Source organism: Pan paniscus, chromosome 20 (assembly GCF_029289425.2).
Source record: "Pan paniscus chromosome 20, NHGRI_mPanPan1-v2.0_pri, whole genome shotgun sequence".
NCBI lineage: Eukaryota > Metazoa > Chordata > Mammalia > Primates > Hominidae > Pan > Pan paniscus.
In genome coordinates this window covers 6298469-6323624 of record NC_073269.2, presented here as the reverse complement: position 1 = coordinate 6323624, position 25156 = coordinate 6298469, and the positions used below count along the sequence as shown (strand labels likewise).

General features: G+C 57.5%; 1 protein-coding gene across 2 annotated transcripts in view; it reads right to left on the bottom strand.

The window, feature by feature from the left end:
* CSNK1G2 (casein kinase 1 gamma 2) overlaps nt 1–11601 on the bottom strand; it is a 45841-nt gene extending 34240 nt beyond the window's left edge. The window contains exon 1 of one of the 2 annotated variants that reach the window (XM_055103308.3): nt 11346–11601. The gene's annotated coding sequence lies outside the window, so the exon portion shown is untranslated. The remainder of the gene's footprint in view (nt 1–11345) is intronic. The other variant, XM_055103307.2, reaches the window with a different exon arrangement.
* Between the last annotated feature and the right edge of the window lie 13555 nt (nt 11602–25156).

Genomic DNA, 25156 nt, shown 5'->3' with positions numbered 1-25156 from the left:
CTGCACTCCAGCCTGGGCGACAGAGCAAGACTCTGTCTCAAGAAAAAAAAAAAAAAGTTGAGCACGTGGAAGCATCCCGCCCTCCGCCACTCGGGCATCGTCAGTGCTCACAGGCCGCAGATGACACACGCTATCGGTGCACTAGCTTCTGCCCCCTGGGCCCTCGTCCAGCCCTGCACCCACTGCCCACTGAGGGGCCAAGGTGTGCTTGCTATCCTGCAGTGACCATCACGACCCCTTTCACACAGAAGGGTTGGGCTATCCCCGAAAAAGACATGCCAAGTCCTAGCCCCCAGTAAACAGGAACGCGGCCTTATGTGGAAATGAGGATGGCCCCAATCTCACCACTTCTCAGCTTAAGGTCCTGTTTCACGATGCTGAGTCAGAAAACAGCAGAGAATGGCCGGGCCCGGTGGCTCACGCCTGTAATCCCAGCACTTTGGAAGGCCGAGGCGGGTGGATCACGAGGTCAGGAGATCGAGACCATCTTCGCTAACACGGTGAAACCCCGTCTCTACTAAAAATACAAAAAATTAGCCGGCTGTGGTGGCGGGCACCTGTGGTCCCAGCTGCTCGGGAGGCTGAGGCAGGAGAATGGCGTGAACCGGGAGGCGGAGCTTGCAGTGAGCCGAGATCACACCACTGCACTCCAGCCTGGGCGACACAGCGAGACTCTGTCTCCAAAAAAAAACAGCAGAGAAGAGGAAGGTGGGTAGGGGTGGACTCTCACCGCTTCCTCCCGCCCAGCCTGCACATCCTGAGGGCACCCAAGCATCCCCCATCCTGGCCCATCGGGAGGCTGCACCCCCCAACTGGGACCCCTGTCCGTCATGCACACCACAGCTGGTACTGCCTCCTCAGGGAGCCCCAGAGGACACAGGCAGCTGGGCCAGCCTCAGGATCTGGCAGGGTCTGAACGGGAAGAAATCAAACGGTCCCAGCAGGCCCCCATCTTTGATTTTTTTTTTTTTTTTTTTCTGAGATGGAGTCTCACTCTGTCGCCCAGGCTGGAGTGCAGTGGTGCGATCTCGACTCACTGCAAGCTCCGCCTCCCGGGTTCACACCATTCTCCTGCCTCAGCCTCCCGAGTAGCTGGGACTACAGGCGCCCGCCACCACGCCCGGCTAATTTTTTATATTTTTTTTAGTAGAGACAGGGTATTTTAGTAGAGCCAGGATGGTGTCAATCTCCTGACCTCGTGATCTGCCCGTCTTGGCCTCCCAAAGTGCTGGGATTACAGGCGTGAGCCACCGTGCCCGGCCATCTTTGATTTTTATAAACCAGCCAAACGGCAGAAAGTGTTGCCTCCCCAGGCACACGGCGTCTCCTCTCACCTCCCCTCATTTCAACAGCAGGGGACAGACACAGACCACCCGCCTGGTCAGCTCTCTGACCCCCATGGTCTCCCCTGAAAACTGGGCACGGGGATCACCCAGGGATCTAGGGGGGCACCAAGGCGAATACACGCCCAGCTCACCGAAAACTTCCCAACACGCTCCGCCATGATACCCCATAACCCCCACCTGGAGGGTCTCCAGCAAAACTCCCGCAGCCCCTCCCTCCTGGATGCCCCAGAGCAGGTGACACCTCCCTTCCAGTGGCCAGGTCCCCACCTGACGCTGGCTGGAGGGAGGCAGGGGGACGGGTGCTGGTGGCCTCTGGGGCACGAGAAGGCGCCTTGGTGTTCGGTGGGCAGCAGCAGATTTAGGCCGGGCCAGCCCAGGAAGGCCGGTCCGTCCCAACATGCAAGGAGGCCTGGGCTGTTGCTAAGCGCACCCCCTCCTGTCTCCCAGAGGCCTCAGACAATTTTCTCTGAGAAGCGGACGGTGCTCATCTCCTGGAATCTGAGGTTTGTGAAAGAACATCTTCTTCAGATGTTGCTGTAATGTTCAAGTTCTCCAACGCTGCTGACTTCTCTTTTGCTACTTAAAAATAAACATTGATGGCCGGGCGCGGTGGCTCATGCCTGTAATCCCAGCACTTTGGGAGGCCGAGGCGGGCGGATCACGAGGTCAGGAGATCGAGACCATGCTGACTAACACGGTGAAACCCCGTCTCTACTAAAAATACAAACAATTAGCCGGGTGCGGTGGCGGGTGCCTGTAGTCCCAGCTACTCGGGAGGCTGAGGCAGGAGAATGGTGTGAACCCGGGAGGCAGAGCTTGCAGTGAGCAGAACTCGCGCCACCACACTCCAGCCTGGGGGACAGAGCAAGACTCCGTCTCATAAATAAATATATAAATAAATAAAATAAATAAAAATAAACGTTGATTTTTGTGGCCTCGAAAGGCCAGGGCCACCTCGATGATCCTGTGGGGCTGGGGCCTGCCGGTCACTCTGTGGACACTGGATGCCTCCGGCCTCTGAACTCGCTGTGGCGAAGGTCACGGGCAGCACATCCATCTGTCTGTCCCACTTCCGTGCTCGTCACAGGGTGCAGGATCTGGCCCTGTGCCTGACAAGGCAGTGGGGACACCGGGCACATGCAGGACCCCTGGCTTTCTAGAGGGCATGGGGATCAGGACAGCAGGGTCCCTGATGCCCTGCAGGCCAGAGAAGCATCGGGCCGAAGGACAGGAGAAACCAAGTCACCGGAAGAGGGGAGTGGCCGTCACTGTGCAGAGATCCAGTCCCCAAAACCCGGCAGGGGACCCAAACAGTGCAGGTATGGATGGCCGTCTGCGGCTCCTCAAATGGTCCAGCCGGGAGTGGCCCTGTGACCAGCGGTTCCACCGCTAGAAGTCCACCTGACAGAACAATCACGTGGCCACACGGGAACCGGACACGGATGCTCGCAGCAGCAAACATCTATCACAGTAATAAACACGTGGCCACCCACACGCCGGAACACGACTCAGCCACGAACAGGAGCGAGACTCGGATGCGGGCCACGGCGCGGATGCACCGAGGGTGTCACGCTCAGTGAGAGACGCCAAACACAGCAGGCCTCATCCCGTGGGATTCCACCCCAGGAGGTCCCTGGAGCCCTCAGAGTCACAGAGCCAGAAAGTAGGATGGGGGTGCCTGCGGCTGGAGAGGGCACGGGAGTGAACATTTCACGAAGACAGCGTCTCAATTTGGGAAGGTGGGAAGGTTCTGGAAAGGATGGTGTGGAAGGCTGGCTGCTGATGGGGCCAGGGCTCCCTTTGCAGGTGATGAGAACACTCTGGAATTAGAGGTGGTGGCTGCACTCACAGAGGAGCCTTGACCACGGCGGGTTTGAACTGACAGGTCCACTCTGACGTGGATTTTTTCAATAAAGGTTGCCCTGAGGGCGCCGGCCTCTCCTGGCTCCTTCCCGCTCTGCCACCCGAGACAGCGAGACCCACCCTCCCTTCCTCAGCCCTCAACGTGAACACGACAAGGACAAAGGCTTCCATGAGCATTACTTCCACTGCGTGAAGAGCAAACAGGGTTTCTCTTCCTTCTGCTTTTCTCCACATGTTCTGGTCTCCAGCTTCCCTCACTGTGAGAACGCAGCACCTAACACAACACACGAGGTATGTGTGCGTGGACCACGTGTCCTCCCGAGGCCTCTGGTCACCAGCAGGCTGTCGGCAGCGGCGTCTGGAGGACTCGAAAGCTATACGAGGGTATTTTGCTACATGAGGGGCTGCTGCCCTAAACCCCACCCTGCTCAAGGGTCAGCTGTACAAAAACCACTTGCGTGCACACGTTGCCGAATTTTACCAAACGTGGATTATGTTCCGACCAAAAAAAAGTGGCTCATGCTCCAAGGACCACACCGAAATAAGGCTGGTAAGAGAACAGTGAGCTGGGTCAGTGTGATGGGATCGTTTTTTTTTTTTTTCGCTTTTTTTTTTTTTTGAGACGGAGTCTCACTCTGTCGCCCATATGGAGTGCAGTGGCGCAATCTCAGCTCACTGTAAGCTCCGCCTCCTGGGTTCACGCCATTCTCCTCCCTCAGCCTCCCGAGTAGCTGAAACTACAGGCGCCCGCCACCGCGCCCGGCTAATTTTTTGTCTTTTTAGTAGAGACGGGGTTTCAATGTGTTAGCCAGTATGGTCTCAATCTCCTGACCTCGTGATCCACCCGCCTCGGCCTCCCAAAGTGCTGGGATTACAGGCGTGAGCCACCGCGCCCGGCCGGGATCGTTAATTTTAAGAAACGCTGTGAGCCCAGCGCTGGCCAGCACCCTGGGGATGAGAGGCGGAGGGACAGGGCCCGGGGCAGCGTCCTTCCAGAATGGCTCCCTCCGGTGCAGGATCAAGTCTGAGCCCAGGGCGGGGCCGCCCCCCGAAGCCACACCTCCTGCTCACAGGGCCAGGGTTTAACCAGCTCTTCCCGGGTCCCGGCCCACAAAGCTTTCAGAGGAACCAGGGCTGTGCGCCCACAGGAAGGAGAGGCCAGTGCCCGGGCACAACGAGGACAAGCTGACTCATGGGGGCCCCAGGACGTCACCACACCCATTGCCCAGGGCCGCGGGCGAGGTCCAAGGGGCAGCGGAGGTCCCCGACAACTCATGGGGCAGCCACGGTCCACCCAGGGCTCAGGCAGCGAGCCCCACACAGCGCCCGTCTCCACGGCGTACAGGCCTGACCAGCGTGATGGCACGGCACGCACACACCTGTGCAGACGCCAGCGTAAACGCACACCACCCCTGCGGCTGCAAGCCCTGTCCCAGCCCACCTGCAGGCTCCAGGGCTCTGGCTGGCCTGCACGTGGCCAGGGCCCGGCTGGATCCCCCTCGGCGCACCCACCCTCAGAGGAACTCAAAGGCACACCCAGCAAGTCAGAGGCAGACACGGGCCAGTCCATGTCCTCATGCTGGTCCCGTGCACTGCCCTCAGGCTCCCGTCCCAGGAACTGTCCGCAGGCAGAGCCTGGGCATCGGCGCCGGCTGCCCTGCCCCAGGACCACTGGAGCAGAAGCCCGAGGGGCACAACTGCCGCGGACAGGATGAGCCCTCGCACACCTGCCATCTTTCCTGGGGACAGAGGTCAGATGGGAAGGGGCAGAGGTCACCGCAGATTACATGAGCATCACCTGGGAAACAAGGTCCCTAAGGAGGGCGGGTCCCACCTGCAACAGGGCCCGAAGCACCACGGCCAAGGGGGGAGGACTGGCCATCAGGCCTCACAGGCGGGGACTCTGTCCACGAATCCAGAACAGGACTTGGGGTGCCTCACTCTGGAGGGTGGAAGTTTCCAGATAATTGAGGGATTACCTTTAAGCACAACTTTTTTCAAGCCTCCAAAGGCAATTACGCATCAACGAAACACCGCTGGTGACAATAAAAAAACCTCTAAGATTTTCTCTGCCTTTTAAATAGCGATAGGGCCGGGCACGGTAGCTCACGCCTGTAATCCCAGCTATGAGGGAGGCTTAAGCAGGTGGATCACCTGAGGTCAGGAGTTCAAGACCAGCTTGGCCAACATGGTGAAACCCAGTCTCTACTAAAAATACAAAAACCAGTCGGGCATGGCGGTGTGCGCCTGTAATCCCAGCTACTCAACAGGCTGATGTGGGAGAACTGCTTGAACCCAGAAGGCAGAGGTGGCAGTGAGCCAAGATCGTGCCACTGCACTCCAGCCTGGGTGACAGAATGAGACTCCGTCTCAAAAAAAGTAAAATAAATAGACCAGGCACGGTGGCTCACAAAGTCAGGAGTTTGAGACCAGCCTGACCAACATGGTGAAAACCTGTTTCTACTAAAACAATACAAAAAAATTTGCCGGGCATGGTGGCGCGTGCCTGTAATCCCAGATATTCAGGAGGCTGAGGCAGGAGAATCGCTTGAACCTGGGAGGTGGAGGTTGCAGTGAGCCAAGACCATGCCACTGCACTCCAGCCTGGACAACAGAGCGAGACTCTGTCTCTAAATAAATAAATGAATAGGCCGGGCACAGTGGCTCATGCCTGTAATCCCAGCACTTTGAGAGGCCGAGGCGGGTGGATCACAAGGTCAAGAGATGGAGACCATCCTGGCTAACACAGTGAAACCCCTTCTCTACTAAAAATATAAAAATTAGCCAGGCGTGACGGCGTGCACCTGTAGTCCCAGCTGCTGGAGAGGCTGAGGCAGGAGAATGGCGTGAACCTGGGAGGCAGAGCTTGCAGTGAGCCGAGATTGCGCCACTGCACTCTAGCCTGGGCAACAGAGGAAGACTCCATCTCAAAGAAAATAATAATAATAATAATAATAATAATAATAAATAGCCAGGCGCGGTGGCTCATGCCTGTAATCCCAGCACTTTGGGAGGCCGAGGCGGGCAGATCACGAGGTCAGGAGATTGAGATCATCCTGGCTAACACGGTGAAACCCCGTCTCTACTAAAAATACAAAAAACTAGCCAGGCGTGGTGGCGGTCGCCTGTAGTCCCAGCTACTCGGGAAGCTGAGGCAGGAGAATGGCATGAACCCAAGAGGCGGAGCTTGCAGTGAGCTGAGATCGGGCCACTGCACTCCAGCCTGGGCAACAGTGCAAGACTCCATCTCAAAAATAAATAAATAAATAAAAAATAAATAAATAAATAAATAAATAGTGATGGGCCAGCCCTGGCCCGTGACCCCCGAGCCTCTTGCAGTCTTTCTTCCCACTGCCCTCACCTGCGCCCCCTCCTCTGAGCGGCCTGAGACACAGACGTGAGGCAGCTAGCTCCCCCTGCAGGTATGGAATGGGAGTGACCTCCCCGGGACAGGCCACGGGATGCACTTCCCACCTCTCCCGGGAACATACGCGTGGCCTCCGCTCCTAGATGGAATCTGCCTTAACAAGAGTCATACCCCACGGGTCAGGCCGGCCAGACCAGCGTCTCTTGCCCCACTCCACTGGGCTGCCTGCCCCACTTGGCACCCACAGCCTCGGTCCTCACCCCACGGCCTCTCCAGGGAGGGACCCACTGCTCTACCCCAGCGTGCCCCGGAAGTTCAGCAGATGCGCATCAAGGGAGAACCAGCTTTTTTTTTTTTTTTGAGACGGAGTCTCGCTCTGTTGCCCAGGCTGGAGTGCAGTGGCGTGATCCTGGCTCACTAAAACCTCCACCTCCCGGGTTCAAGGGACTCTCCTGCCTCAGCCTCTCGAGTAGCTGGGATTATGGGCGCACGCCACCATGCCCGGCTAATTTTTGTATTTTTAGTGGAGATGGGGTTTTGCCATGTTGGCCAGACTAGTCTTGAACTCCTGACCTCAGGTGATCCGCCCACCTCGGCCTCCCAAAGTGCTGGGATGACAGGCGGGAGCCCCCGCGCCCGGCCAGAACTGGCTGTTTTTAATATGATGTCACGCAAAACTGTCTCGGGCCTCATGGTGCAGGGAGGCCGCTGGGCCACCCAGGAGCACGCCTGAGGGTGACAGGAGGGATCCCTGGGCAGGGCTGGCAGGGGGCTGCCCCGATTCCCTGTGCAGGGGACACGTTGGGGGCTCTGAGCAAGGGGGAGATGATCCCCACACCTCAGACGTGTGCCCCGAACAGTCAGCCGCACCGGGGGCCAGGGCCGCCTGAGTGCTGCCGGGGGAGCCTGGGGCCAGCCCGGGGGTCTGAGAAGCGGCTCCCCTGTGGGCCCAGGACAGAGCTCACGCTGCACCTGCAGAAGGGCCCTGGCAACCTTGTGGGCGCACAGGCTGGTGCAGGGCCCCAAGCAGCGGTGGTGGCCGGAGACTCTGGGCAGGGGGAGAAGGGGCCGCAGAACCTGGAGGACTCAGAACCCAGCAGGGCTTCAGGACAGCGCCTGGGGGATAGCATGGGCAACGCTCCTGGGAACAGCTAGCTCATGCTGGCCACCCGGGGCATGTCCTGCTTTGTCCCATGCCCTTGCTGGTGACAAGTTGATGTGGGTGGTGAGGGGGGCAGAAAAAGGGCAGCAAGGGTGGGATGCTAGAGGTTCCTGCCCCACTACAGGAGGACCGGGCAAAGGGAGGAGGCTCACTGGGCCCCGCCCGCCAGAGGGGTGCTTGCCAGAAGCCAGGCAGGCCCCACCCCTCACTCAATCCCTGCCCGCTGCAGGGCTGCCCGCAGTGCATTGAATACACCGTTCTGGTGGTCCCAGCCCCTCACTTTGAACCCTCGCTGAGGAAGCACAAAGGGGTACCCCCCCCACCCAGCCAGGCCAGTCAAGCTCCCGGACAGACCCACCCAGCAGACGGCTGCACCCACGTGCCAGTCACAGGGCGGCACAGCCCTCTGGACACAGAGCCAGCAGAGAGCATGGGGAAGGCGGTGAGGCCCGTCCCCTGGCCGCAGGGCCACCACCCCTCGCTGTCACTGCTCCCACTGGCATGGCAGGTGACCAGAGGAGCACAGGTGTGGGAGTCAGCCCTCGGGAACCACCACCTTCTCCTCTACCCAAGCAGGCCAGGTAGGCCTCGACTTCCTCATCTGTAAAATGGGCGCTCCACCCACTTCCCAGGAAGCCCCACAGCACGGGCCCCACGAGAACTCCAGAATGAGGAATAAGCAGACGCGGAGCCTCCCGACCTAGGGAGCCTCCAGACTGCAGGCCTCACTCAGACGGCCTTGCCCAGAGGCCGCCAACCAACAGGTTCTCTCGTGTGGCTGCCGGTGGAGCATTTGCAGATCTGCAGATCCGCGGGATGGGGGGAGGCAGACCCGGCACGCCTGACACCAGAGCTCGACCCAACACGCGCACGGCCACCGAGCCCTAGCTGGACACGGGACTTGAGGCTGACCTGAGGACGAAGCCCACAGCTGCCCGCCACCACCGCAACCCTAACCAGGACTCGGGCCAGGCCTCCTTCACATGGGCCCTGTGTCCCCTCTGGGTTCAGAGAAAGTCAGCCAGCCCCACGTGCTGGCCTGCCCACCGCCACCCGAGGCCCGCAGCCCCTGCCAGCCTGTGCCCGGCACTCAGCCCCAACAGCACCCACAGCGCTGCCTCCACCCACCACCCACCCTCCGCCAGGCCTCGGTCAAGGCCTTGACGGACCATGAGCCCCTGGGGGCCTGGGGCAGCTCGGTAGCGGATGCAGAAAGGAGGCAACGTCAAACGCTCAACAGGATCCCCCTCTCCAGATGCCCCAGGGCAAGCAATGTCCAACTGTCCCTAAGCTCAGCTTCGGTCCGTCCCAGTGGCTCTGCAGACGCATCTGCTGGGGCGCTAGGGCCTGCCACTCGGGCGCGCGGTAACCCCCACCAGTCCCAACAGACACAGTGCCCCCCCTCCCAACCGTGCCTGGCACACCAACAGGACTACCCCAATCCCCAAATTAATGGCTGGCATACTGGCTTCCCCTAAGCTTGGGATGAGCAACAGGAACTTTCAATTAAAAAAACCCTCACCTACTTCCTTTGCAGCCCAGAGTAATTACTGTATTATTAAAAAGGAGGAGAAGAAAAGAAGAAACCCAAATCGGCAATTCCACAAAATCTGTCTGCACAAAGTGCTGCACCATCGCGGGCCGTCCTGCAAACGGCCTGGCTCCCAGACCTGCCCAGAGCCCAGGCAATGAGGCGCTGCTCCCTCATCCTCTTCAGAGGAACTAGACAGGTTCAAATTAGACAGGAAGCCCCTAGACACACAAGAAAGTCCGAAGGCACAGCAGGCACAGTAAATCCAGACACTACAGACCACTTGGGGTTTCGCCTCCCACCGGGGTGAAGGGAACAGAGCCAGCTCCTCCAACATCTCACCCCATTTGCCCGCTGCACGGTCCTGCAGGACACATGGCTGGCCTCTCACCCCCAGACCTGGCCCTCCCACTGGGACCCCGTCCAGACCCGGCTCCCCTGCATGCAGGTCTCCCGTTCCCTCTCATCTGTGCAGAAGCGGCTCTCAGAGCTCACTGTGGGGGGCTGAGCAAAACACTCTCGGCCCTAGAGACGTCAAGGCAGGCGTGCGCGTGCCTGCACACACTCCCGGGGGCTGCCTGCCTGGGAAACTCATCAGTCAGCCCAGCCCAGAGCGTTTCGTTTTGGTGGAGACACAGGGGAAAACAAAACAAAGTACCAGTGACAACCGCGAACTTCCCCCTTTCAAACCTGGGGGCCCTGGCACACAGTCTGTCCTCTGCACAGAGGCACCCCAGGCTAGGCTAGGCTGTGCAGGGCAGAGTAGCCCGGGGTGCTTCCATCCCCAGCTGCCAACCCCCGGCCAGCCCCCTCCCTAATCCGAGCGCCTTCCCGTGGCTGGACGGCTGGGTTTTTCCCCCAGACAGGAGCCTTTGTACCTTCCTGCTCAGCTCCCACACCCACGAGCTACCAGGGCCTCCGGGAGCCAGGAAACACCAAGAAGGCTCCTGCGTGTCCTGGGGTGGGGAGGCAGAGCCCCACATGGCCTTGTGGACCGCCCCGGCGCACTGAGCCACACGGTGGAGCGTAACGGGGAGAAGATGCTGGACTCCACCTACACAGACAACCCTCCGGCCCGCTTCCTGCAAACAATGCCATCCGGAGGCCACAGGAATAAGAACCAGCTGTCCCAAAGCCATTCTGGCTCAAGACGCAACAGTCCCCGAATGTCCTCTCAGCCCCCACGCCCCTCAACGGGAAAGTCTTCCCCTAAGAAAGTTGGGAGAGAGGAGCCAGGCGGGGATCGGGGATCGGTGAGGCCACCGCAGGCCCTGCTCAGACATCTCACCCTCCCTCCCTGATCCGTGCGTTTCCGGAAAACAAAGCCGGTGGCCACAGCGGAAGGGGGAGGGGGCAGCGAGCCCAGCCGGGAGTTCCCAGGCAGTGCCGCAACAGGTCCCTGCGGATCAGACCACCTTCCTCCCCACAACCACCCCCTGCTCTCCCCCTCAAGAGCTTTAGGACCACAAAGTGAGGACGGGGACACAGCTGCGTGGGGAGGGGCCAGGCCAAGACAGGAGGAGGCGATGGGGCCAGGTGGGCAGGGGCCTCGGGACCAGAATGCGGGGAGGCGTGAGGGACGCGGGTGAGTGGGCGGTGGGCTTGAGCACTGGGTGGGGGAAGAAAGCGGGAGGTGGGGTGGGGACTAAAGGCTCAGCGGAGGGCAGGAGAGTTGGAGCACGACAGTCACCGGGGTGCAGAGTGGGGGGGTCACTGGGGCGGCGGGGGCAGGGTCTGCAGTGTGAGGGTCACTGGGGCGGCAGACTCCTGAGTGTGGAGGTCAGCGTGGGGCTGTGTCCGGAGGTCCTGAGCGCGGGTTAGCGCGGTGGGGGACGCTGGGGTCCCGAGTGCAGGGTCAGCGGGGTGTTGCGGCGGTGGGGCCCTAAGTGTGGGGGTCAGCTTGTGGGGCGGTTAGACGGGTTGGGGGTCGCTGGGGTCCGGAGCGCGGGGTCGGCAGGGCGCAGGAGGGCAGTGGACACCGAGTGCGGGGGCGCCGGGGGTCACTGGGGGCGCCCAGGGCCAGGGTGCAGGGGGTGCAGGGGGTGAAGGGGCCGGGGCGGGCGCGCGCGTCGTTACCTTGGCTCCGCCGTGGCCGGGCCCGCGGGCAGCGTCTGGGCGGCCGGCCCGGCCTCAGTAGCGCAACGCGGACCCCCGCTCCGGGCCCCGCGCCCGCTCGCGCTCCGGCTCCGGTGCCCGCTTGGGCCCCCGCTCCGGCTCCCGCGCCGCCTGGGCCGGCCTCCGCATGTTCGGGACGGGAGGCGCCGGGCTCGCCGCGCTCCGCCGCGCCCGCTCCGGGGCCCGCGCGCCTTACGCCGCCAGCGTCTGCCAGCGGGGGGCGGCGGCCATACGGGCCCCACTGCGCAGCCGCGGCCAGGGCGCCGGGGGCGCGCGCCGCCGACGTCCCAGCGCGGGGCGGGGCCAACACCCGGCCGGGCGTTTCTCGCGCCGCTTTGCGACAATGGATGGCGCCGCGCGACGGCCACGGCGCTTTGCGGCCTCTACGAGGCCGCCGGGCCGCTGCCCGCGGGGGACACCGAAAGCGCGTGGCCGCGAGGTCGCGCGCGGGCAGGAAAGGGGGTCTAACGGTTTCCACACCCTCCTAGGGGCGGGGCTTCCGCCGCCCGCCCCTCCCCGCCTGCTGTTGCCATGGCGACGCGTGGCTGGTCGTCCTGGCACCGCCCCGCCGCCGTGTGTTACGTCACAGTCTCGCCACCTGACGTCACGGACGGGCGGCGCCGCGGGACGTTCCGTGCGTGGGGCGGTGGCGGGCGCGGCGCGGGGAGGCGGCGGGCTGCGCGCTAGGCCGCGAGGTTTCCGGGACAGGCGCTGGAAGGGGCGACTGGCCAGGAAATGAGCTGGTTAAGGACAAGAGGGTTTTTCCATCTGGCTTTCCTGGGCCAGGAGGGGAAAACAGTTCTAGAATAACTGCTCCGTGTTCAGGGGGAGAACAGCGGTGACGTGGGTGCCCCGTTGTCTTCATCCACCGTGACATCAGCAAGGAGCAGAGAGGAAGTGGCCCCGGACCCGCGGCCGGCAGCTAGACAAATGCACTGCTGGGACTGCCATGCCGAGCACGGGCCGCTCCCCTGGGGCTCTGCGCGTAGAGCCGACTCCTTGCTTGTACCTGCCTGCCTTCCGGCCTGCACCGGGCAAGAAACGTGGGGAGGGGATCCACAGGCCAAGGCGCCGCACAGTGAGGCCCTGCTCCATCCCATGACAGGGCCTGGAAGGGGACTGGCAGCTGCAGAAATGGTTTCCGGCCTTCCCACATCCCCCACGCACCTCCCGGTGGGGGCATTTTTAAAGTCGAAGGAGACACATTCATTCAAATATGTATTAAGTGCCTGCCAGTGGCTCTGAGAATAGAACAGTGAGCTAGACTCTTGGCATCGTTTCCTAGGGAGTCCTCGGTCCTAGGGGGAGGAGAGAGCCCTGTGTAATGATTTCAGATGATGTTATAAGGTAGGGTGTGGGGCGGGCGCGGTTGCTCACGCCTGTAATCCCAGCACTTTGTGAGGCTGACGGAGGAGGAGGCTTTGTCGAGCCCTGGAGTTCAAGACCAGCCTGAGTAGCAGAGACCCTGTCTCTACAAAAAATAAAAGTAGCGGGACGTGGTGATGCATGCCTGTGGCCCCAGCTACTTGGGATCCTGAGGCAGGAGGATTGCTTCATCCAGGAGGTCGAGGCTGCAGTGGGCTGTGATTGCACCACTGCACTCTAGCCTGCCTGACAGAGCAAGACTGTCTTAATAAGGCCAAGGCCGGGGGCGGTGGCTCACGCCTGTAATCCCAGCACTTTGAGAGGCCGAGATGGGCGGATCCCCTGAGGTCTGGAATTGGAGACAGCCTGACCAACATGGCGAAACCTCGTCTCTACTAAAAATACAAAAATTAGGCGGGCGTGATGGTGAGCACCTGTAATCCCAACTAGTCTGGAGGCTGAGGCAGGAGAATCGCTTGAACCTGGGAGGCGGAGGTTGTAGTCAGCCAGGATCGTGCCACTGCACTCCAGCCCGGATGACAGAGCAAGACTCCGTCTCAAAAAAAAAGCTGTAAAAAAGCTGGGATTCCAGGTGTAAACCACTGTGGCCAACCTTGCTTTCTCATTTTTAACCCACTTCAAATGTGGTCCACATGTTCCTGATTCATTTCAGCTTTAATCATGAGGATGTCATTGGGGACAGCTGGTGGGGGGCTGAGACTAGCCCCTTTGAGGGTTTTTATTTATTTATTTATTTAGAGACAGAGTTTCGCTCTGTTGCCCAGGCTGGAGTGCAGTGGCATGATCTTGGCACATTGCAACCTCCGCCTCATGGGTTCAAGGGATTCTCCTGCCTCAGCCTCCTGAGTAGGTGGGACTACAGGCGCGCACCACCATGCCCAGCTGATTTTTGTACCTTTAATAGAGATGGGGTTTCACCATTTTGGCCAGGCTGGTCTCGAACTCCTGACCTCAGGTGATCCGCCTGCCTTGGCCTCCCAAAGTGCTAGGATGACAGGCTTGAGCCACCGCGCCCAGCCGGGTCTTTTTTATTTTGAGACAGGATCTGACTTTGTCACCCAGGCTAGAGTGCAGTGGCACAGTCTCGGCTCACCGCAGCCTCTACCTCCCCAGGCTCAAGCAGTCTTCCCACCTAAGCCTCCCCAATAGCTGGGATCACAGACACGCGCCACCACGCCCGCCTAATTTTTTTTTTTTTTTTTTTTTTTTTTGAGACGGAGTCTTGCTCTTTCACCCAGGCCAGACTGCAGTGGCACTATCTCGGCTCACTGCAAGCTCCATCTCCCGGGTTCACGCCATTCTCCTGGCCTCAGCCTCCCGAGTAGTTGGGACTACAGGCACCCGCCACTGCGCCCGTCTCATTTTTTGTATTGTTAGTAGAGACGGGGTTTCACTGTATTAGCCAGGATGGTCTCGATCTCCTGACCTTGTGATCCCCCCGCCTTGGCCTCCCAAAGTGCTGGGATTACAGGCGTGAGCCACTGTGCCGGACCACGCCCGGCTAATTTTTTACAGAGACAGGGTTTCGCTATGTTCCCCAGGCTGGTCTCCAACTCCTGAGCTCAAGCAATAGCACCCACCTCAGCCTCCGAAAGTGCTGGGATTACAGGCATGAGCCAATGCGCCCAGCACCCTTTGGAGGTCTTAATCTAATAAGAACATTATAAAGATAACAACTTGTCCACACCCATCCCATCCTCTAGAGAGAAGATCTCCCAGCCTCCCAGTAAATCCCAAACAGCGTAGGTTTGGGGGAGGAGGCAGGCAGGAAGTGCCCCCTTCTGTTCTATTCCTATACTCACATAAGAGACGTTCACACTTGTAATCCCAGCATTTAGGGAGGCTGAGGTGGGAGGATCCCATAAGACCAGGTGTTCAAGATCAGCCTTAGTGAGGCTAAAAATACAGAGTGAGGGCCAGGCGCGGTGGCTCACGCCTGTAATCCCAGCACTTTGGGAGGCCGAGGCTGGTGGATCACCTGAGGTCAGTAGTTCAAGACCAGCCTGGTCAACATGGTGAAACCCCGTCTCTACAAAAAATGCAAACATTAGCCAGGCTTGGTGGTGGGCGCCTGTAATCCTGTCTACTCAGGAGGATGAGGCAGAAGAATCGCTTGAACCTGGGAGGCAGAGGTTGCAGTGAGTCAAGATTATGCCACTGCACTCTAACCTCAAAAACAACAAAAAAACAAAAACAGGCCCTCAGCAGATACCAAAGCTGCCCACACCTTGGTCTTGAACCTCCACGCTCTCCAAAGCTGTGAGAAGTAAATTTGTTGTGTCTAAGCTGCCCCACCTACGGTATTTTGTTAAGAGATGCCACTGTCCCAACAGCCCCATATCCTCTGCCCAGGAAGCCCTTCTCCCACTCTCGCCCCATTCATCCTTGAAGGCCCAGCCTCAGGGTCGCAGCGTCTGGGAAACCTTCTGGAAGCTTTTCCCCCCTTGCTCACCTCCTGGTCCTGCCGCATGTTATAGCTGGAGGTGTCCCCACAGCCCTGTGGCCCGGGGCCCTCTCGGGGCCACTCATTCCGAGGCCGGGTTGGCTGGAGGGTCAGGAGCCCGGGGGCAGGGGCCAGACTCATGCCTCGCAGGAAGGAAAGCTGGGTCCTATTGCTGAGGCCGCCGCAGGCTTGTGCCTCCAGCCATGTGTCTTCTTCCTGCTGTCCACCCTGGGCCTCCATTCCCCTTCCAGCCCCAGGAGGAGGAGCACATGGGGCCCTAGGGGGTCATGGAGCCCAGATGAGGGACCGTGAGTCCTGAGGTCACCTGTGGAACGGGTCCTGTGGAGCTGCCTGGGTCGCCGACCTGGAGCAAGAAGTAAATGTCCACTGTGCCGGAGCCGCTACGCCAGGCGGGCCGATTTGTTAAAGCAGCTGGGCCTTATCAGTAACGTGCTAATACACAGGTGCAGCCCATCGCAGATGCTGGGCTGTGGAACTCAGCGGTCAGGCAGAGCTGCCTTCAGGCATGGCTGCAACCAGGGGTGACTCAAGCTGAGTGCCTGTGGACCTTTCTCTTTGTCCTCATGTCTCTCTCTCTCTCTTTTTTTCTCTCTCTCTGTCTCTATCTCTCTGTCTTTTCCTGTCTCTGTCTCTATGTCTCTTTTTTGAGATGGAACCTTGCTCTATTGCCCAGGCTGGAGTGCTCGCCATCTTTCTGTCTATGTCTCTGTCTCTCCCTGTCTCTGTCTCTCTATTTGTCTTTCTGCCTCTTTCTTCCTCTGCCTCTCTCTCTGTCTCTCTGTCTCTCAAGCTCTCTGTCTCTGTCTCTTTGTCTCTGTCTCTCCGTCTCTGTCTCTCCCTTTCTCTTCCTCTATCTCTCTGTCTCTCTCTCCCTTCCTAGCTCTGTCTCTATTTCTCCCTATCTCTCTCTGTCTCTGCATCTCTCCCTCTATCTCCAACTGTGTCTCGTCTCTTTCATCCTCTGTCTCCGTCTCTCTCTCCCTCTCTATATCCCTCTGTCTCTATCTCTATCTCTCTATCTCTCTGTCTCTCTCTCCCTCCCCACATCTCTCTCTGTCTCTACCTTTCCCTCTCTCTCTCCCTCTCCTTGTCTCTCCATCTCTGTGCCTTGGCTTCATTCTTTCACTCCAAGCTTCTTCCATCTGTGGTGGCAGGTGTGGCTTAGTTTAGCAACCCCCAAATAAAACAGAGCTCTTCTCTCCCAGGATCGTTATAAAATCCCAGGAAAGTCTCTTATTGTCTGGCATTGGCCCCTCCCAGATGACTGGCCAGGCCTGGTTTAGGCAATGTCCTGGTGACCAGAAGGGCAGGTTCCACGAGGGGCAGCGCCCTGAGAACACAGGAGTCAGGTGGGCCAGGTTCCCCACAGCAGGAGGAGTAGTTGCTGGGGAAGGGGAAGGACGCTGAGCAGATGACAACAGCTGCCTGCGACTTGGCGGCAGCGTTCAGAGCAGCTCCAGTGACAAAGGGCTTTCCCGCCTGGAGTGGCTCACTGCCCAGTCTTGGCCCTGCCAGCCTCAGTGGCCTCCCTGCAAGGGGACAGTCCTGGCCATCATCTCCGGGTCCAGCCCTGGACAGCAGGGATCAAGTGACTCATGCCCTGGGCTGAAAATGTACATGACCTTGCAATTTTCCTGAATTTGCTCCAGGAACAAGAGACAAAGCTAATTCCCAGGAAGAGGAGGAGGGATCTGCCCTGTAGTTGCCCTTGACCAGGTCCCTGGGCCTCAACCTTATCTATAAAAGGATAGAGTTGAAGACGGATTGAACTGCCAAATTGGTTTCCTCCTGGTGCTGCTCGATTGATTGGTGATGTCTGCTTTGTGCATGGGAGGGAAGCAGTGTGGGCATCATTGGTTGATTGGTGATGTCTGCCCTGTGCACAAGAGGAAGGAAGGCAGGACAAACAGCAGCATTCCCCAGTCAACCAACATCATTGCTTGATTGGTGATGCCTACCCTGTACACAGGAGGAAGGAGGGCAGGAGAAACATCATTCGATGATTAATTGGTGATGTCTGCCAATGTTGCCATGTTGGCCAGGTTGGTCTCCAACTCATGACCTCAGGTGATCCACCTGCCTCAGCCTCCCAAAGTGCTGGGTTTACAGGCATGAGCCACTGTGCCTGGCCCGATTCTACAACTTTTTTCTATTTCCTCATTTTAGATCTTTCCAGAACTTTCTGGGAATTACACCCAACAGTCTCTAGTAGGGCATAAACACAGACTTGGGGGAAAAGAAGACCTGTCTTTGCAGCCAGTGGCGACACCCCTTCCCAGCTGGGAGGCTGGGCCTGCCCAGCACTGCATTCCCATATGCAGCGCAGCCAACGGAACAGGGCGACGTCAGGAAGTTTTGGTGGGTGAGGAAGTTTTGGTGGGTGAGGAAGCAGCACAGAGCAGGGTCTGCCCTCACCCCCACCAACCGCAGGGACAGAGCCTGGTGGCAGTGGGTGGCCCCAGAGCCAAGTGTGGGGCACTGGGATCTGCCTCTTCACAGGGGCACGGGATCCAGTCAGAGGATGGGTGACTCTGAGAGAAGTTTCTCTCCTTTGTCTACTTTCTCTGCTGTCCCAGAGAATGAAGGCTCATCCTGCAGCGTCCTTTGAGGGTATATGGCTGTGTGTTTGTGTGTCTGTGTGGGATGCTCTGTGTTGATGTTTGTGTGTGTCTGTGTGTATGTCCATGGATGGGTGTATGTTTGTGTGTTTTGTGTGTCTATGATGTAACATGTTGGTGTGTGTGGATACATGTCCATGCATTTGTATTTTGGGTTTTTTTTTTTTTTGAGACAGAGTCTCCCTCTGTCGCCCAGGCTGGAGTGCAGAGGTTCAATCATAGCTCACTGCCGCCCTCACTTCCCAGGCTCAAGTGATCCCCCTGCCTCGGCCTCCCAAAGTGTTGGGATTACAGGCATGAGCCACCGCACCCGGCCTGCATTTTGTATATGTGTTTGTTGTTTTCCAGTGTGTATGTCCATGTACATGTGTGCACGGGTGTGTGTGTGTTAGGTGTGTCTGTGTGAGGTGGCATGTTGGTATGTGTGGTCCATGTGTTCATGCATTTGTGTCATATGTATCTGCGTACATGTGTGCACATGTATGTGTGTGCACATGTCTGTCTCTGGGTCTTTGTGTGCGTGGGTGTGTGTGCACACCTGTGCATCTGGGTGTGTGTGTTCGTCGGTGGGTCTATGGGGGGGTGTGCATTTGTGTGCCTGTGTTTGGCATGCCTGTGTGTGGTGTGTGTTGGTTTGTGTATTGTGTGTGTGAGCGTGTGAGTGCCTGCATGGGGGGTATTCAGGAACGCCGCTGTGAATGGCATCGCTCAGCCCCAGGGACCCGTCTTGCTCCAGGTTTTGGGCTGTTTCATGGAGGCTGGGGGATGTTCTTGTTGATGATGCAGCCCACTTGGACTTAACTTATTTTTGGTCATATTGCACCTAAATGGTCCTCCTGGCATTCACTCTGTTCATTTGCCCCTGGTGCCTGGGGACTCCTCCCATGGTGGTGACCAGGGTCTCTCCCACATCTCTTGTCACCAAGGGCAGCCTGCAGTGGACAGGGTGCAGGACAGGGCAACAATGACCATGATGCTTCATGGAAGATGTGAGCTCCCCCCAGGGAGCCTCCCATCCAGAGCCCCCACCCCTCAGCTTGATGGAATGCCCAGCCCCTTGGTGCTGCAACCCCAGTAGGAGGGTGGCATCCTGGACCCAGGCAACAGGGATGCTGCATGCCACAAACACTGAGACACAAAGAAGAAGTGGTTCAAAAGCTGGGTGTGATGGTCACACATTCTTTGCTGCTCCTCCCACGGAAAGACACAGTTCATTTCCCCTCCCCTGAATGTAGCTGCTCCTGTGACCTGTTTTAGCAACAGAAGGCAGGGGAAGTGGTGCCATGAGACTTCTGAGGGAGGGTCTTACGAGCTCGACAGTAGGCCGGGCACGGTGCTTACACCTGTCATCCCAGCACTTGGGGAGGCCGAGGCGGGCGGATCACCCGAGGTCAAGAGTTTGAGACCAGCCTAGCCAACACGGTGAAACCCTGTCTCTACTAAAAATACAAAATTAGCTGGGCGTGGTGGTGGGCACCTGTAATCCCAGCTACTCGGGAAGCTGAGGCAGTAGAATCACTTGAACCTGGGAGGCGGAGGTTGCAGTGAGCCGAGACTGCGCCATTACACTCCAGCCTGGGTGACAGAGTGAGACTGTGTCTCAAAAAAAAAAAAAAGAGCTCAACAGCGTCCTTTCTGCTTGGAACCCAGCTGCCATCTTGTGAGGCAGCCACCTGGAAGCCCCTGGGTGATGGCACCACTGAGCAGGCACCACCTGCCAGCCCTGTGAGTGAGCTACCTCAAACATTCCCGGCCAGGGAAAGCCACTAAATGATTGCTGATTACCCCCCATCACCACAGGGAGCAGAACTGCCCAGCTGAGCCCAGACACCCTGCATCATGTCAGATATAATCCACTGCCATTCTACCTTAGCCACCCCGAATCCCTAGGGCTGAATGGGGTCATCAAATAATGATTCCTCTCCCACTCTCTCCCCTCTGCTAGTCCCTGGCAGACTGGAGGATGGCCCAGAGGCAGCCAGGTGAGGGGTGACGCCCTTCAAGGCCCTGCTCCAGTGGTCCTCACCAACTACAACCGCCCTGCAGAGCCCCGCCGTGCCCTGCACCTGCTCCCCGGCCCTCATGCCGCTGCCAGGAGTGTCTGTGCTCATCTGTCTTCTCTCCCCTCCAGCCTGAGAAAGCTCCTTCTTCCCACCCCTTACCAGAAATATAAATTGGCCGGGCGCGGTGGCTCATGCCTGTAATCTCAGCACTTTGGGAGGCTGAGGCAGGCAGATCACGAGGTCAGGAGGTCGAGGCCATCCTGGCTAACACGGTGAAACCCCGTCTCTACTAAAAATACAAAAAATTAGCCAGGCATGGTGGCGGGCGCCAGTAGTCTCAGGTACTTGGGAGGCTGAGGCAGGAGAATGGCGTGAACCCAGGAGGCAGAGCTTGCAGTGAGCCAAGATGGTGCCGCTGCACTCCAGCCTGGGTGACAGAGTGAGACTCCGTCTCAAAACAAAAAAAAAAGAAAAAAAGAAATATAAATTTACTCCTTGCCCCTTCTGTGTTTCAAAGGAGGGCGGCTTTTCAAAGTCCCCACAATGGGGACAGCATTCGAGGCTGCCTCAATGGCTGTTTCCACTTCGCAGCCCCATCTATCCATCAGGACGCCCTCTGCACCCATACTGACTTGTTCCTTTCCAACCCACCCTGACCCTCCACCCATCTGAGCCTTGTCTGGCTTCTCTCAGCCCAACAGGTCTGGCAAAGCTCGGGCAGATGATCACCTCTTTTGGGAGGACTCCATGATACATCAGGCCAAATGAGTCCAATCCACCAGCCTCTGGAACTGCTTTCGTCCATGTACTTATGTGTTCTGCCTTCCATGATGGATATTCATGGTCTGTCTGCCCCACTAGGCAGCAGCTCCTGAGGACAGGAACTAAACCTCTTTAAAATGCCTTCAAAAACCCTGCCATGCACCCTGATACAGCCCTAGTTAGTGTACATATTATTATCAGGTTTCTGAAGATAATCCAGGAACACCTATTGTATCAGTCAGCTACCGCTGCATAACAAATTATACCAAACTCAGTGGCCTAAAACAACACATGTCTTTGTGATATGACTGGTGAAATAAATTAAGCAAAAACAAATTATTATTTTTTTTAATAAAAAAGAAGAGGCTGAGAGCCATGGCTCATGCCTGTAATCCCAGCACTTTGGGAGGCTGAGGCAGGCAGATCACCTGAGGTCAGGGGTTTGAGACCAGCTTGGCCAACATGGTGAAACCCAATCTCTACTAAAAATACACAAAAATTAGCTGGGTGTGGTGGCGGGCGCCTGTAGTCCTGGCTACTTGGGCGGCTGAGGCAGGGAAATCTCTTGAACCTGGGAAGCAGAGGTTGCAGTGAACCGAGATCGCACCACTACACTCCAGCCTGGGCAAAGAGCAAGATTCCATCTCAAATAAATAAATAAATAAAACAAAAATAAAATTAATAAATAAAACAACAAACATCTTATCAAGTTTCTGGGGCTCAGAAGACTAGAAATGACTCAACTGGGGGGCCAGGCATGGTGGCTCATGCCTGTAATCCCAGCACTTTGGGAGGCTGAGGTGGGTGAATCACCTGAGGTTGGGAGTTTGAGATCAGCCTGACCAGCAAGGAGAAACAGAAACCCTGTCTCTGCTAAAAATACAAAAGTTAGCTGGGCATGGTGGCACATGCCTGTAGTCCCAGCTACTCTGGAGGCTGAGGCAGGAGAATTGCTTGAACCCGGGAGGTGGTGGTTGTAGTGAGCCGAGATCACGCCACTGCACTCCGGCCTGGGCAACAAGAACAAAACTCCGTCTCAAAAAAAAAAAAGAAAGAAAAGAAAAAAATGACTCAACTGGGTGGCTCACGCCTGTAGTCCCAGCACTTTGGGAGGCTGAGGCGGGTGGATCACTTGAGGCCAGGAGTTTGATACCAACCTGGCCAACATGGCAAAAACTAGTTTCTACTAAAAATATAAAAATTAGCTGGGTGTGGTGGCGTGCGCCTGTAATCCCAGCTACTTGGGAGGCTGAGGCAAGAGGATCGCTTGAACCTGGGAGGTGGAGGTTGCAATGAGCCGAGATTGTGCCACTGCACTCCAGTGTGGGCGACAGAGTGAGTCCCTCTGTCTGTCTCTCTCTCACACACACACACACAGCTTGAGATTGTGCGTTCAGGCTGGGAAATCGTGAGACATCCCAAACATCACATTCACCCTCCTAAATTGCTGTTGGAAGGCGATGGCTCCCTCATGTGGAAGAAGGATTTAGCAGTGGGGTTTGTGGAGGCGTAGGCAGGGTGAGGGGCAGCAACGCGGGATGACACAGCCCCTGGGGTTGGCAACAGTGGGCGCCTTACAGGTGGGGGATGGGCTGCAGAGAGGGACCCCCATGGACAGGCTGTCCTCTAGAGGGAGGAGGCCAGGGACCGACAATCGGCCTCACTTCCCCTCCCTCACTCTTCCTCCCTCACTCTCCCAGCCCCCTGCCCCCTGGTGCAAATCCCCAGCTGGACCCCGCTGGGATGGAAGCTGAAGCCAGAGGGTTGAGGATCCGTCCCTGCAGTGCCCCCAGGCCTGGGTCCGGACGTGGAGCTCAGTGGCAGGGGTGGAGGGGGAGCCTGGAGGGCCCAGCCCAGTGAAGCCATCACAGTCACTCTTTTAGTGATGCCAACCCCGGGGACTCACCACCAGGGGCAGTAGCCATGGGGGGGGCGGGGGGGCACACGATGCTCCCAGCTGCCCGCCAGGTCCCCTGCCATGCCTGCAGTTCCGTCTTCCTTTCCTCATTCCCTGGATCGCCACTGTGACCCTGAAGGGGACGTGGCCACTCAGGAGCCACATCATGCCGGCTGCACCTTGTCCAGAGGCGGACACTCCCCATTTTTTTTTCTTTTCTTTTCTTTCTTTTTTCTTTTTTTTTTTTTGAGAAGGAGTTTCACTCTTGTCGCCCAGGCTGGAGTGCAATGGTGCGCTCTCAGCTCACTGCAACCTCTGCCTCCCGGCAGATTCTCCTGCCTCAGCCTCCCAAAGGGCTGGGATTACAGGCGTGACCCACCCCTGCGAGAGTTTCTATTAGAACCTGAAGCCCGGGAGCCAGGGCAGAGCCCGTCCGACTGGAGTCCGAGGGCGCCCTCTGGCGGCCGAGCGGAGGGCGGCGGGGTCGACCTCCGAAGGGAAGACGGGGCAGTGACTGGGGCGACAGTTTGCAGAAAGAGGGGCGTGATATTTAGGACGCGCAGCAGAGGCTGCGGTCCCCGTCAGTACCCTGCAGCACCTGTCCCTCCTGAACATGTAAACGCACACATGCATTCACACATGCAAACACGCATCGGTTTGCTAGGGCTGCCTTGACAGGTACCGCAGACCGGGCGGCGCAAACACCTGTTTATTCTCTCTCGGTTCTGGGGCTGCGAGTCCCAGACGAAGGTGTGAGCGACGCTGGATCCTTCTGAGCCCGAGTGGACTCTGTCCCAGGCCTCTCTTGGCGGTGACCAGCGTTCTTGGCTTGCGAAAGCTTCACCATGGTGTTCATCCTGTGTGTGTCTGTGTCCCAAATTTCCCTTTTTTTTTTTTTTTTGTCTTGCTCTGTCACCCAGGCTGAAGTGCAGTGGTGTGATTTCGGCTCACTGCAACCTTCACCTCCCGGTTCAAGCGATTCTCCCACCTCAGCCTCCCAAGTAGCTGGGATTACAGGTGTGCATCACCACGCCTGGATAATTTTTTGTATTTTTAGTAGAGACGGAGTTTCACCATGTTGGCCAGGCTGGTCTTGAACTCCTGACCTCAGATAATCCACCCGCCTCCGTGTGCCAAAGTGCTGGGATTACAGACGTGAGCCACTGCACCTGACTTTTTTTTTTTTTTTTTTTTGAGATAGGGTCTCTCTCTGGCACCCAGGCTGGAGTGCAGTGGCGCCGTTAACAGCTCACTGCAGCCTCAATCTCCTGGACTCAAGCAATCCTCCCACCTCAGCCTCCTGAGCAGCTGGGACTACACGCATGTGCCACCATGCCCTGATATTTTTTGTATTTTTTGTGGAAATGGGATCTTGCTATGTTGCCCAGACTGGTTTCAAACTCTTGGTCTCAAGCAATCCTCCCACCTCGGCCTCCTGAGTAGCTGGGACTACAGGCACGTGCCACCATACCTGGCTAATTTTATTTTTTTTTTGTAGAGATAGGGTCTCACTATGTTGCCAAGGCTGGTCTTGAACTCCTGGGCTCAAGCAATCTTCCTGCCTCTGCCTCCCAAATTGCTGGGATTACAGGTGAGAGCCACTGGGCCCAGCTCAAATTTCCTGTTTTATGTAAAGGACACCAGTCACACTGGATCAGTGCCCACCCTACTCCAGAATGAAGTCATCTTAACTATATAATTTCATCCTCAATGACCTTATTTCCAAGCAAAGTCACATTCTGAGGTCCTGGGGCTTAGGGTGTGAACATATGGGTATTGGGGAAGACCTAATTCAATCTGTAATAAAGCACAAACACTCATAGACACACATGCACATACACACACACATACAATACACACACATACAACACACACACAACACAAGCACAACACACACAGACCAGCATCCATGACTCTCCACCTGAGGGCGGAGCTAAGCCTCCCCAGCCCCCATACCATTTGCAGGGGAGTTGGAGGATAAATACCCCAGCTCCCTCACCTCCTGACGACAACCTGAGCCAGATCCTCAGAGGGACTGAGCTCCAGCAGCCTGGAGCTGTAACCTCCCTGTTCATGCCTCCCTACGGGCCACTCCCCATCCCCACACCCCTTCGGTACTTCCTGGGCTCACATCCTAGATAGACCATTTGCCCTCAATCTTTGCTGTGGCTAAAACACCCTTTTGCGACAGAGCTGATGAGCCATCCCTCTTGTCCTCTATGAAGCCAGATGTTCAAGAGTTTTGCACACATTTAAAAAAGTATGCCACCCATCCTCCTGTTTAAAAAATGTATTTGAGGCTGGGCACCATGGCTCACACCTGTAATCCCAGCACTTTGGGAGGCCAAGGCGGGTGGGTCACGAGGTCAGGAGATCGAGACCATCCTGGCTAACACAGTGAAACCCTGTCTCTACTAAAAATACAAAAAATTAGCCAGGCGTGGTGGCAGGCGCCTGTAGTCTCAGCTACTCAGGAGACTGAGGCAGGAGAATGGCATCAACCTGGGAGGCGGAGCTTGCAGTGAGCGGAGATCGCGCCATTGCACTCCAGTGTGGGCGACGGAGTGAGACTCGGTCTCAAAAAAAAAAAAAAAAGTATTTGAAAAAAAATATTAACATGTAGTAAGTTTATTCTTTTTTTT